Consider the following 12,179-nt stretch of genomic DNA (forward strand, 5'->3'; position numbering starts at 1 on the left):
TGCAGGAGCTCCTCAGGGTAGTGCCCTAAGCCCAACCATCTTCAGCTGCTTCACCGATGATCTTCCCTCCACCATAAATGGAGATGCTTGCGGATGATGTACAATGTTCAGCACAATTTGGTAGGAAGAGCACGGACAGACAATATAAAATAAGGGGTGAAATTTTGAAGGGGGTGCAGGAGCAGAAAGACCTGGGTGTATATGTGCATTGATCATTGAAGGTGGCAGGACAGGTGAAGAGAGCAGGTAATAAAGCACATAGAATCCTGGGCTTTGTTAATAGGGGCAAAGAATACAAGAGCAGGGAGGTTATGCTGCATTTATATAAGGCACTCGTTAGACCTCAGCTGGAGTATTGTGTACAGTCCTGGGCACCACACTATAGGAAGGATGTAAACACATTGGAGAGAGTGCAGAAGACGTTTCCAAGAATGGTTCCAGGAATGAGAATCTTCAGATTGGAGAAGTTGGGAATGTTTTTCTTGGAGAGAAGGTGGCTAAGAGGAGATTTGATAGAGATGCTCAAAATCATGAGGGGACGGACAGAGTAGATAGAGAGAAACTGTTCCCGCTTGTAAAAGGATCAAGAATGAGAAGACACAGATTTAAAGTGATTTGCAAAAGAAGCAAATGTGACGTGAGAAAAGACTTCTTCACACAACGAGTGGTTCGGGTCTGGAATGCACTGCCTTGAAGTGTGATGGAGGCAGGTTCAATTGAGGCATTCAAGAGGGCATTAGATGATTATTTGAGTAGAATCAATATGCAGGGGTGTGGGGAAATGCAGGACAATGGCACTAGGTCATAATGCTCATTTGGAGGGCCAGTGCAGACACAAAGGGCCAAATGGCCTCCTATGCCATTAAAATTCTGTGAATTTGCAACTCCTATGATACTGAAGCACTCTGTGTCCGTATGCAGCAAAATCTGGAGAACATTCATGCTTGGGCTGATAAGTGCCAGGCAAGGACTATGTCCAATGAGAGAGAATCTAACCATCTCCTCTTGACATTCAGTGGCACTACCATTGCTGAACCCCCCTTTAACCTTCATCCTGGGGGGTTACCCTTGACCAAAAACTGAACTGGACCAACCATATAAATACCATGGCTACAAGAGCAGGTCAGAGGCTGGAAGTCCTGTGGCGAGTAACTCAACTGCTGACTTCCCAAAGCCTTTCCAATCTACAAGGCATGAGTCAGGAATGTGATGGAATACTCTCCAGTTAAGTGGATGAGTGCAACTCCAACAACATTCAAGAAGCTTCCAGGACACGATCCAGACAAAGCAGCCTACTTGATCCACAACCCATCCATCCCCTTAGACTTTCACTGCCTCCGACACCAATGCACAGTGGCAGCAGTGTGTACCATCCACATTATTAGTCTTGAACCAATCCTTGTGAAAAAAATTGTTAAACATTTTATTGTTTTGTTACGACTATGAGGGAAATTCACTAGTGCATGACTTTTGGCTGCTGTCATGGGGAGAATGGCATAGGGTGGTGGTGATTGTGACAACTGTTACCATTTTGAAATTAGGTTGCATAGTGCCTTTAAAATGCATGCATATTTGATCAACTTACAAAACTCACAAAAGTGAAAGATGGTAAATCAGAAAAAGTCATGAACAATACCAATCAATGTTTTTTTCTCTGAACAGATTAAATCCACTTTTCACTATGTCCAAGATTGTACAATATGGAGAGTTAGATTGAACTGGATGAAGCTAGTCCATCTGGGGGTTTACACTGAATGTTCAAAGATTCTGAGACATTTATTTTTCAAGGCTGCGAAGTCAATAGAGAGAGTGCAGAAAAGATTCACGAGAATGGTTCCATGGATGAGGAACTCCAGTTGCATGGATAGGTTGGAGAAATGGGCTGTTCTATTTATCTCCTATTTAAGCTGATTGGCAGCAACAATATTAGAAAAAAGTGTTTTTAAGTAGCGAGTGCTTAGGATCTGCAATGTAGTGCCTGAGAGGATGGTGGAGGCACATTTAATTGAGGCTTTCAGAAGAGAATTTGGTAAATTACCTGAGGAGAAAAAAATTGCAGGGCTATGGGGAAAAGGTGGGGGTAGCAGGGTTAGGTGAGTTGCTCTTGCAAAGATCTGGCATGGACATGATGAGCTGAATGGTCTCCTGTGTTGTAGCCATTCTATTATTTTGTGATTCTAAGCGCTTTTGCAGCATTGATGCTTTTGTGCAGTGCTGTATGTAACTCATTATTATTCTGAAATTAGCAGGCGAGCTCTCCCAATTGGTCAGTGAGATTACCCAAAGACTAAATAAAGCCAAAGAGTCCAAACAATTATATGTCCTGCCTTGAAATTAACCAATTCAACTACAGGGATGCTGGGACTTGACTCAATGCTGCTATATTCTTGGCTTCAGTTTGGTTGGAACTAATTAGGAGTTTACTGTATTAATGGGCCTCTAATCATAGTTGGGTTGCCCTTTTAAATAAGTCCTGGGATGTAGGTGCTGGGACTTTGCATTTGATCTTCACTCAAGATAAACACCCCTGAAATAGTCATTATCCGGAACAGCACAGCTCCACTTTATAAAAAAAGAGGCTTAAGGAGATCCATCAAGATTGGAGAACGGATAAATAGCCAGATCAGCCAAGTGGAAGTGAAGCAAGGCTGGGAGTTTCAATAAAACTGAAATATTCAACCTTAACATATGCAAACCGTTCCTTAAGATTGAGTTACCTTGCCTGATGACTTGTGACTCTTGGGCAATAAGAACATGCCTCACAGCAATCCTTCTTTAATTTATCATATCCATTTATTATTTCAATCACTTCCGTTTTCCCAAGAGTTGTTGGGTGTTCCTCACCAGGAAAGTTAACAACAGCGTAATATTTGAAATTGCAACTCTTTGGAAGTTCCAAGACAATTGAGAGAGTCAGAGGATCACTAATTCCAGAGTGACATGGGGGTAATGACTTTAACATTGAAAGTAATATTAATTGGAAGAGGTTCTGGCCCAGGATATTATGTGGAGAGGGTAATGTTAACATTTTCCTGATGGGAGAGGTTGAATGGAGGGCACACACTAGGTCGCACACATAATAATAACCCACTAATTTCCTCATCCTATAGATTTTTGTTAAACCTGGGTATTTAAGGGTTCCAGGACCAAACAAGATCGTTACAGTTCAGTCATGATCTAATTGAATGGTGAAAGAGGGATGAATGGCCTACTTCTGTTCCTATATTATGCCTGCTTTACATGCATGACTCAATCACCTTACCTAAAATGATGTGATTACTATGTACAGGACTGTTGTTGGTTCACTCTTGGACATTTGCTCACTGAGACTCTCAAGATAGGAAATATTGGGGTACATCTGCTGGGGGAGTGAGTGGCATTTATTCCTAAATGGCCCAAGAAAAGTCCCACTCTCGCCATCAGGGCACTGTGCTGGTGGCATGCGTTTTTCCAGGGTCAGCCAGAATTATTCATGGTTTTGGAAGTAGTTGAATGTCCCTATCAAAAATGAGCAATTAGCTGACCTTTAAAAGAAAGGTAAGGGTTAATAATTGTAACTGCATTTGGAAAGAGCCAGTAGGCATTTCAATCCTCAGTCTTTGCTGGGGCTGGAGGTGAAGAGCGGTCGATGCTCCAGAAAGCTAAAGCCTATTCCCAAGACCCATTAGGGTCACTCATTAGAAAACAAATTCCCTATGGATTTAGTTTTCTTTTTCTGTTATCCCCCAGTATAGTAGGTTTGACACTGCACGTGTCCTAATGCATTCTGACTGATCTAGCTTTTTTTTTTACTGGTTTCAATGAATTGTATATATTCCTGGATGCTCTGTCTTGAATTGTATAGGCAGTAAAACATATCTGCTTAACGGGGCCACCTTTCTGCCTTATATCCATGGCTAAATGTTCTCACTGGGAAAATGAAGCAAGGAGAAAGCTGTTGATCTCATTTTGTGTGACAGATGGATTAGTGGACATGCCCACCTTTTGTACATGGAAAGTTGGGCGGTTGGGGTCCTGATTGGAATCGTGTGTGAATATGTTGTCCTTTAACCCCTGGGAACCCAGTTTATCTCAAATTCATTCTGTCCATCAGCTGTAGTGGTCCTGATGGGGTTGAGACTGCCCAATTACTGTATGGCAAATCCTGGTGTTGCACCGAATAATTGAATGATAAGCTTTAGTGTCTAAACAAAGAAAGCTTTTAATAATAATTTTGAAAAATAAATTTATTCCCAGACCTGAAAATTTTGAAATGATTTCCTTCTAATGCCAGCTCCCTTCTCTGATGTCCTTGTTACGCAACCCTCCTTTGAGTAGCTGCATAGGGTCAACAGCACCACCTACTGGGATATACCAGTCTATTCCCTTTAATACTATTATTTGATTGAACACAGAAAAAAAATTACTGAAGTTAAAGCGGGCCATCCGGGAGTGAAATATGAAATAAAAATGGAAAACCAGGCATCTAAAATGGAGTTGAGGTAGTCAACCCTGATCTACCTGAATGCCAGAACAGACTCAAGGGGTCGAATGGCCTACTGTTCTTAGTAAAATGTAGCACAAAAATGGCCAAGGAAAGAAAAGGCCTGTGACAGCGCATGCTTATTTAACAAGCTTCACCCTCCCTCTGTCTCAAATGATTTTCAATCTGCAGCTTTTGTATTCCCTTCTGTTAAAATTTATTCTATTATTTTTTATTATTCATATTCCTGTTAATGTATACAAAGAAAATACTTATCTATGATTTCAACCTAAACTACACTTAATTACCAATGGCATAGGTTCATGAATTTCAACCAGCTACCAGATTAGGACTTGTGTGGAACATAGGAACAGGAGTGAGCCATTCAGCCCCTCAAACCAGTTCTGATCTTCAGTTAGGTCATGGTTGAAAAATTTGGTATCCCAACAACTGTCTGTCACAACTTAAAGTTTCAGTGAACACAGTATCAGAAAATTCACTTAACTCCCGATCAGCGAAAATCATTTCTGAGGAGTCCAGTGTATTTGCAAGAGTCAAGTTGGTGTAAGAAAATGTGAAGGCAGAAGGTTTGCAAAATGCAGAATAATAAAGAAATTTGGAAATTTTAAACTATCAAATGAAAGAATTCAGTCAGTCAAAAACATTTAACTGAACAAAAAGCAGAAGTAAAAAACAAAAAAACTGCGGATGCTGGAAATCCAAAACAAAAACAAAAACAGAATTACCTGGAAAAACTCAGCAAGTCTGGCAGCATCGGCGGAGAAGAAAAGAGTTGACGTTTCGAGTCCTCATGACCCTTCGACAGAACTTGAGTTCGAGTCCAAGAAAGAGTTGAAATATAAGCTGGTTTAAGGTGTGTGTGTGGGGGGGCGGAGAGAGAGAGAGAGAGAAGTGGAGTGGGGGTGTGGTTGTAGGGACAAACAAGCAGTGATAGAAGCAGATCATCAAAAGATGTCAACAACAATAGTACAAAAGAACACATAGGTGTTAAAGTTGGTGATATTATCTAAACGAATGTGCTAATTAAGAATGGATGGTAGGGCACTCAAGGTATAGATCTAGTGGGGGTGGGGAGAGCATAAAAGATTTTTTAAAAATCCAGGACTGTCACTGACCTCATCTCCTCTGGGGATCTCCCTCCCACAGCTTCCAACCTGATAGTCGCCCAACCTCGGACGGCCCGCTTCTATCTCCTACCCAAAATCCACAAACAGAACTGCCCGGTAGACCAATCGTCTCAGCTTGCTCCTGCCCCACAGAACTCATTTCTCGTTATCTTGACTCCCTTCTCTCTCCCCTTGTCCAGTCCCTTCCCATCTACATCCGTGATTCCTCTGACACCTTACGTCACATCAACAATTTCCAGTTCCCTGGCCCCAACCGCTTCCTCTTCACCATGGACGTCCAATCCCTCTACATCTCCATCCCCCACCAGGATGGTCTGAGGGCCCTTAGTTTCTTCCTCGAACAGAGGCCCGAACAATCCCCATCCACCACTACTCTCCTCCATCTGGCTGAACTTGTTCTCACACTGAACAATTTCTCCTTCAACTCCTCTCACTTCCTCCAAATAGAAGGTGTGGCTATGGGTACCCGCATGGGCCCCAGCCATGCCAGTCTCTTTATGGGGTATGTGGAACATTCCTTGTTCCAGTCCTACTCTGGCCCCCTTCCACAACTCTTTCTCTGGTACATCGATGATTACTTCGGTGCCGCTTCATGCTCTCTTCGGGACTTGGAAAAATTTATTAATTTTGCTTCCAATCTCCACCCCTCCATCATTTTCACATGGTCCAACTCTGACACTTCCCTTCCCTTCCTTGACCTCTCTGTCTCAATCTCTGGTGATAGACTGTCCACCAATATCCATTACAAACCCACCGACTCCCACAGCTATCTCGACTACACCTTCATGTAAGGACTCCATCCCATTCTCTCAGTTCCTTCGCCTCCGTCGCATCTGTTCCGATGATGCTACCTTCAAAAACAGTTCCTCTGACATGTCCTCCTTCTTCCTTAACCGAGGTTTTCCACCCACGGTCGTTGACAGGGCCCTCAACCGTGTCCGGCCCATTTCCCGCGCATCCGCCCTCACGCCTTCTCCTCCCTCCCAGAAAGATGATAGGGTCCCCCTTGTCCTCACTTATCACCCCACCAGCCTCCGCATTCAAAGGATCATCCTCCGCCATTTCCGCCAACTCCAGCATGATGCCACCACCACACACATCTTCCCTTCACCCCCCCCCCCATCGGCATTCCGTAGGAATCACTCCCTCCGGGACACCCTGGTCCACTCCTCCATCACCCCCTACTCCTCAACCCCCTCCTATGGCACCACCCCATGCCCACGCAAAAGATGCAACACCTGCCCCTTCACTTCCTCTTTCTTCACCGTCCAAGGGCCCAAACACTCCTTTCAAGTGAAGCAGCATTTCACTTGCATTTCCCCCAAATTAGTCTACTGCATTCGTTGCTCCCAATGTGGTCTCCTCTGCATTGGAGAGACCAAACGTAAACTGAGCGACCGCTTTGCAGAGCACCTGCGGTCTGTCCGCAAGAATGACCCAAACCTCCGTCACTTGCCATTTTAACACTCCACCCTGATCTCTTGCCCACATGTCTGTCCTTGGCTTGCTGCATTGTTCCAGTGAAGCCCAACGCAAACTGGAGGAACAACACCTCATTTTCCGACTAGGCACTTTACAGCCTTCCGGACTGAATATTGAATTCAACAACTTTAGGTTGTGAGCTCCCTCCCCCATCCCCACCCCCTTTCTGTTTCTCCCTTCCTTTTTTTTTCCAATAAATTGTAAAGATTTTCCTTTTCCCACCTATTTCCATTATTTTTTTTTAAATATTTTTAAAAAAAAATTTTTTTTTTTTAAATCTTTTATGCTCTCCCCATCCCCACTAGAGCTATACGTTGAGTGTCCTACCATCCATTCTTAATTAGCACATTCATTTAGATAATATCACCAACTCTTTAACTTTAACACCTATGTGTTCTTTTGTACTATTGTTGTTGACATCTTTTGATGATCTGCTTCTATCACTGCTTGTTTGTCCCTACAACCACATCCCCACTCCTCTCTCTCTCTCTCTCTCTCTCCGCCCCCAACACACACACCTTAAACCAGCTTATATTTCAACTCTTTCTTGGACTCGAACTCAAGTTCTGTCGAAGGGTCATGAGGACTCGAAACGTCAACTCTTTTCTCCGCCGATGTTGCCAGACCTGCTGAGTTTTTCCAGGTAATTCTGTTTTTGTTTTTGTTTTAAAAAGCAGAAGTATTTGATCCTGTGTGGGCTGCAATTACTCTGCAGTGGCTGTAATGGAACAAGACTGAACACAGAATTTAAAAAAAATAAATTGTCATCTTGTGCTTTAATTAGCTCTGTGTCTCGTCACCTGGTAATAAACACTGCTGAGATGCGCATAATTATAAAGAATCCTATATTATAATGAATTTCATAGTTGTACTTTGAGAACAGCTATCTGATTAGATCCTGTGAGGTACATACTAATGCAACTATTTTGCTTTGTCACATCTGATTAAATAGCATTCTCAAGAGAACTCACTGTCCACTTGGGATCTTGCAATGTTTTGCATCTTACAGATCTGCATCTAGACAATCACATGAATTGTTATTCAAAACACCACAACCACAATGTTCCAAGAGACAATACAATTAATTTAAAAGAGGAAGACTTTGATTTATATAGCACCTTCCATGACCACAGTATGTCCCAGAGCACTTTACAGCCAATGAAGTACTGTTGAAGTGTGGTGACTATTGTAGGAAACGGCAGCCAATTTGTGCGCAGCAAACTCCCACAGCCAACAATGTGATAACAGCAAGATTATCTGTTTTGGTGATTTTGATTGAGAGATAAATATTTTCCAAAACATCAGGGATAACTCCCCTGTGTTCCTTTGAAATAACATCCAACTGACAGAGCAGACAGGGCCTCAAATAAAAGATAGAACTTACAATAATCCACCTTTCCCTCAGGACTGCCTGGCAGTGTCAGCCTAGATTTTTGTGTCTGTCTCTGCTTTTTGTTAGCCAGCCAGTCTTCTATCCATGCCAATATGTTACTCCCTACACCAAGAACTTTTATTTTCCGCAATAACCTTTGATGTGGCACTTTATCGAATGCCTTCTGGAAATCCAACAAAATGCTTTTCAGACTTCCTATCAGCATTTCCTTTTTACCCTCATCCAATAACCAAAACACCACAGAATGTCTTCTACATTACTCACCATCTAGTATATCAGTGTATCTACTTAGTTTTCTTTTGAGCAGTAATCAGTTCATTGGTACATTTTCATAGACACTATGTGCAAAAACTCATCATCTTGTTATTTAAAGGCAACATTACATATATTTCTACTATTTTAACCCAAAAATAAAGTGTACAGCTAAACTCAGGCACAGTAGACACTGTTTATTTTGGTAGAATTGGTTCCCTTTAACCGACAATCCTGTCCAACAAAAGTTACAACTGCCTGTTCCGTTTATGTTCCTCCCCATCCTATCACTACCAATGTTTATCAGCCACAAATGAAGACAGTAAATGCTGGAAATACTCAGTAGGTCAGGCAACATCTGCGGAGAGAGAAACAGAGTTAATGTTTTAGGTAGATGAACTTTCATCAGAGGTTATCAACCTGAAACATTAACTCTGTTTCTCTCTGCAGATTCTGACTGACCTGCTGAATATTCCCAGCATTTTCTGTTTTTATTTCAGATTTCCAGCATCTGCAGTGTTTTACTTGTATTAGTGTTTAATCAGCCACAATTCTGCCAGCTCTGAGACTCACCTGTTTTACTGCTGCTCCAGTAGAGCTGAAAAATTCAAAAGATTAACTGTTGTTCCACTTACTGTTGCGATCCCTGTGGAGCCCAATAACTTTTAAAAAGATATGAATTTCCCAGCAACCAACAAATAATCGTACAAGATTTCATGTTTTAAGACTTTTACTGTTACAAACAAACTTCAATCAATATAAACTAAACATTAATTAGTAGGTAACTAATACATTAAACTACAGAGAAGGTACTTTCCCCATTAACTAATTACACAACTTAAAACCCTACACCACATTTACACTACTCCACACTCTCAGCAGATATGAAGCCTTGTAGATAAAGTCACAAACTCCTTCTGGCTTTCTAACAGGGTCTGTTCTTCCTGCCACACCAAGGCGAGTCTTCCAGTCTCCTTTTAAAACTCCCTTCACTCAAATTCTTAAGAACCACCAGCAACAAGGGAGCTTCTGGTGACTCCTTGGTCTTTAAATCTCTATGAGCCTCGACTCTTCAAACAGGGAATCCATTCTCAGCAGCATTCTGCTTGGTGGTTAACTCAAAAACAGTCTTTCCTTCTGCTTGGCAGGGCAGCAACTGTTTTCAGTTTTCTTTTCCAAGTCTCTCTGTCTTCCTGAGTCTGACAGTCTGTGTCCAGCAAGACCAGCTGCCCCTCTTTTGTGTCAAGATGGTACTTGAGTTTCTATGAATTTTGATCTGGGCATCTGTCCCCATGACAAAATCACATGGGCTTCTCTCCGGGCAGAGTTCAATATGATCACTGTCTCCAATTCCAGGACTTTCTGTTTTACCTTAAATTAAAATAAACAGTTTAAAGCATAACTGCCTTATAAGGTCACACAATACATAACAATACATTGATGGTTAGGGTTTGGTCAGCCCCAGGGAGTGCTTGGTCTTAGAGCTTATCAGCACTGTACCTCCACAAACCATCTAGAAAAGGTCAGTCAAAAGCTCAGAATCTGAATACATTTGCCACGTTCAACTTTGGGATGAAAAACGGAATCAGCGGCCGGTATCTTTGTGGAGATTAACCTTTGAATGTGGCATGTAAACTCTGTAATGTAAGCAAATGAAATTAATTCCCATGTGTGAATATGATTAACCATTACAAGATGAAATAGACCTTTCTGTTATTTAATTCTCTTTTTATGTGTATGCATATGTTACTGTCTATATCCAAATGACATTTCTTCCATTTCATTACTTTAAATTTACACAGGATCTAAAAAATAAGGGCTAAAGGAGCTGCACAGTTATTAAATGAGATACACCAAAAGGATACATAATCCTTTCTTTGCCAATCAATTGTAATTTATTGTTTTTCAAGTGTTAGTGCATTGATTATCTAGCTGTCTCTTACTACTTTTTATATATTATCTTACTTGTTAATAATTAGTTTTAACTGGATATGTAAAGCCTCTCAGATGGTGAAATATACTGTATTTAAAGGGTTACTGTTATTCTTGTGGTACAGTATTCATAGACACACAAGGGTAGTTCCGAGGTAAATTATCTCCCACCTTTCTACAGTCGGAAGTAAAAGTCGGAAGTCGCTGCGATAAAATTTGCATCACCACCACCTTACCAAGAACCATGGATGTATATTCACTACCAGGTTTTCTTAGCTTGGACCCAAGCAATTCCTCTCCTCCACCAGCTTTATTGCTTGTTTTATACCCTGTTCCAGGCATTTTGTGCCATGGGATTGTGACCGACTGCTTGAGAAACCATTCCTACCAAATTCAGTGTTTCAGGCACGCAGTGACTAAGCCTTAATGGAACCAGAGAAGGCTGCCACCAGGACAGTGAGTTTACTTACCATAGTGCTTCTACTGGCTCAATATTAAAAGCACATGCTACTGAAACAAGTTCCCTCCCCCACGCCATGACCAGCTCCTGGGATAACAATAGATGCCCACTACTGACTGGTGCAATCCTAGTGAGGCTGGTCAGCCAAATTACTGTGGTCCTGCCGCAATTCTCATTAGTTGTGGGCAACATGCACAGCTCACCTAGATCAGCATCCAATTTCCACTCCTCTGCATGAACATTTTGAAGACACTCAAAGTCACTGGAGCATAAAATTGGTATTATTTGGTTTCTGCCAGCCTTCTTTTGTATGGGTGCCAGATTTGTTGTTTATGATGTTGAAAGTAGCCTTTACCATCCGGAGTTAGATTTGCTGTGATTGTTTTCATTCTGGCTGATGGTTCTCCATGTTATTGCCTATTGCTGTCTGGTGCTGTGACTGTAGTTCTTTTGGCTGGGCATTACCTAAATTGCTCCACTTGTACTATTTACATTACCCAAATTCCCACCATTGCTGATCTTTGCTAATAAATTTCAACCTTTCTTATTACAAAGCAGAATCTGATATCTGCCTGCTGTTACATTTTTGCTAAGATTCAGTTGCCATTTGATTACATGCTGGTAACTTCTCTTTCTCTGAGGTATCAGCCTTGGCTCAGTTGTTTTGAAGGCCACTCCAGAGACCAGAATGCATAGTACAGGCTGACACTCCATTGAAGCACTGAGGGAGTGTGGTGCTGTTGGAGGTGTTGACTTCTGGGTGAGATGCTAAATCTGGCCTTTCAAATCAACACAAAAGATCCCATGGGACTTTACAAGGAAGAATAGTGTCTTTAAACTGGTGTCCTGAACAACATTTATCAACCAACCCACCAAAACCAAAACAAATTATCTGGTCATTTATTTAATGTTATTTGTGGGAATTTACTGTGTGCACTTCCAACCAATTATTTGAGTGACTATGCTTCAAAATATTTCAAGAACTGTGAAACATCCAGGGACATCCAGAACTGATTAAAGGTGTTCTTTAAATGCATACTCTTGACTTTC

The sequence above is a fragment of the Carcharodon carcharias genome, chromosome 7, assembly GCF_017639515.1.
Source record: "Carcharodon carcharias isolate sCarCar2 chromosome 7, sCarCar2.pri, whole genome shotgun sequence".
Lineage (NCBI taxonomy): Eukaryota > Metazoa > Chordata > Chondrichthyes > Lamniformes > Lamnidae > Carcharodon > Carcharodon carcharias.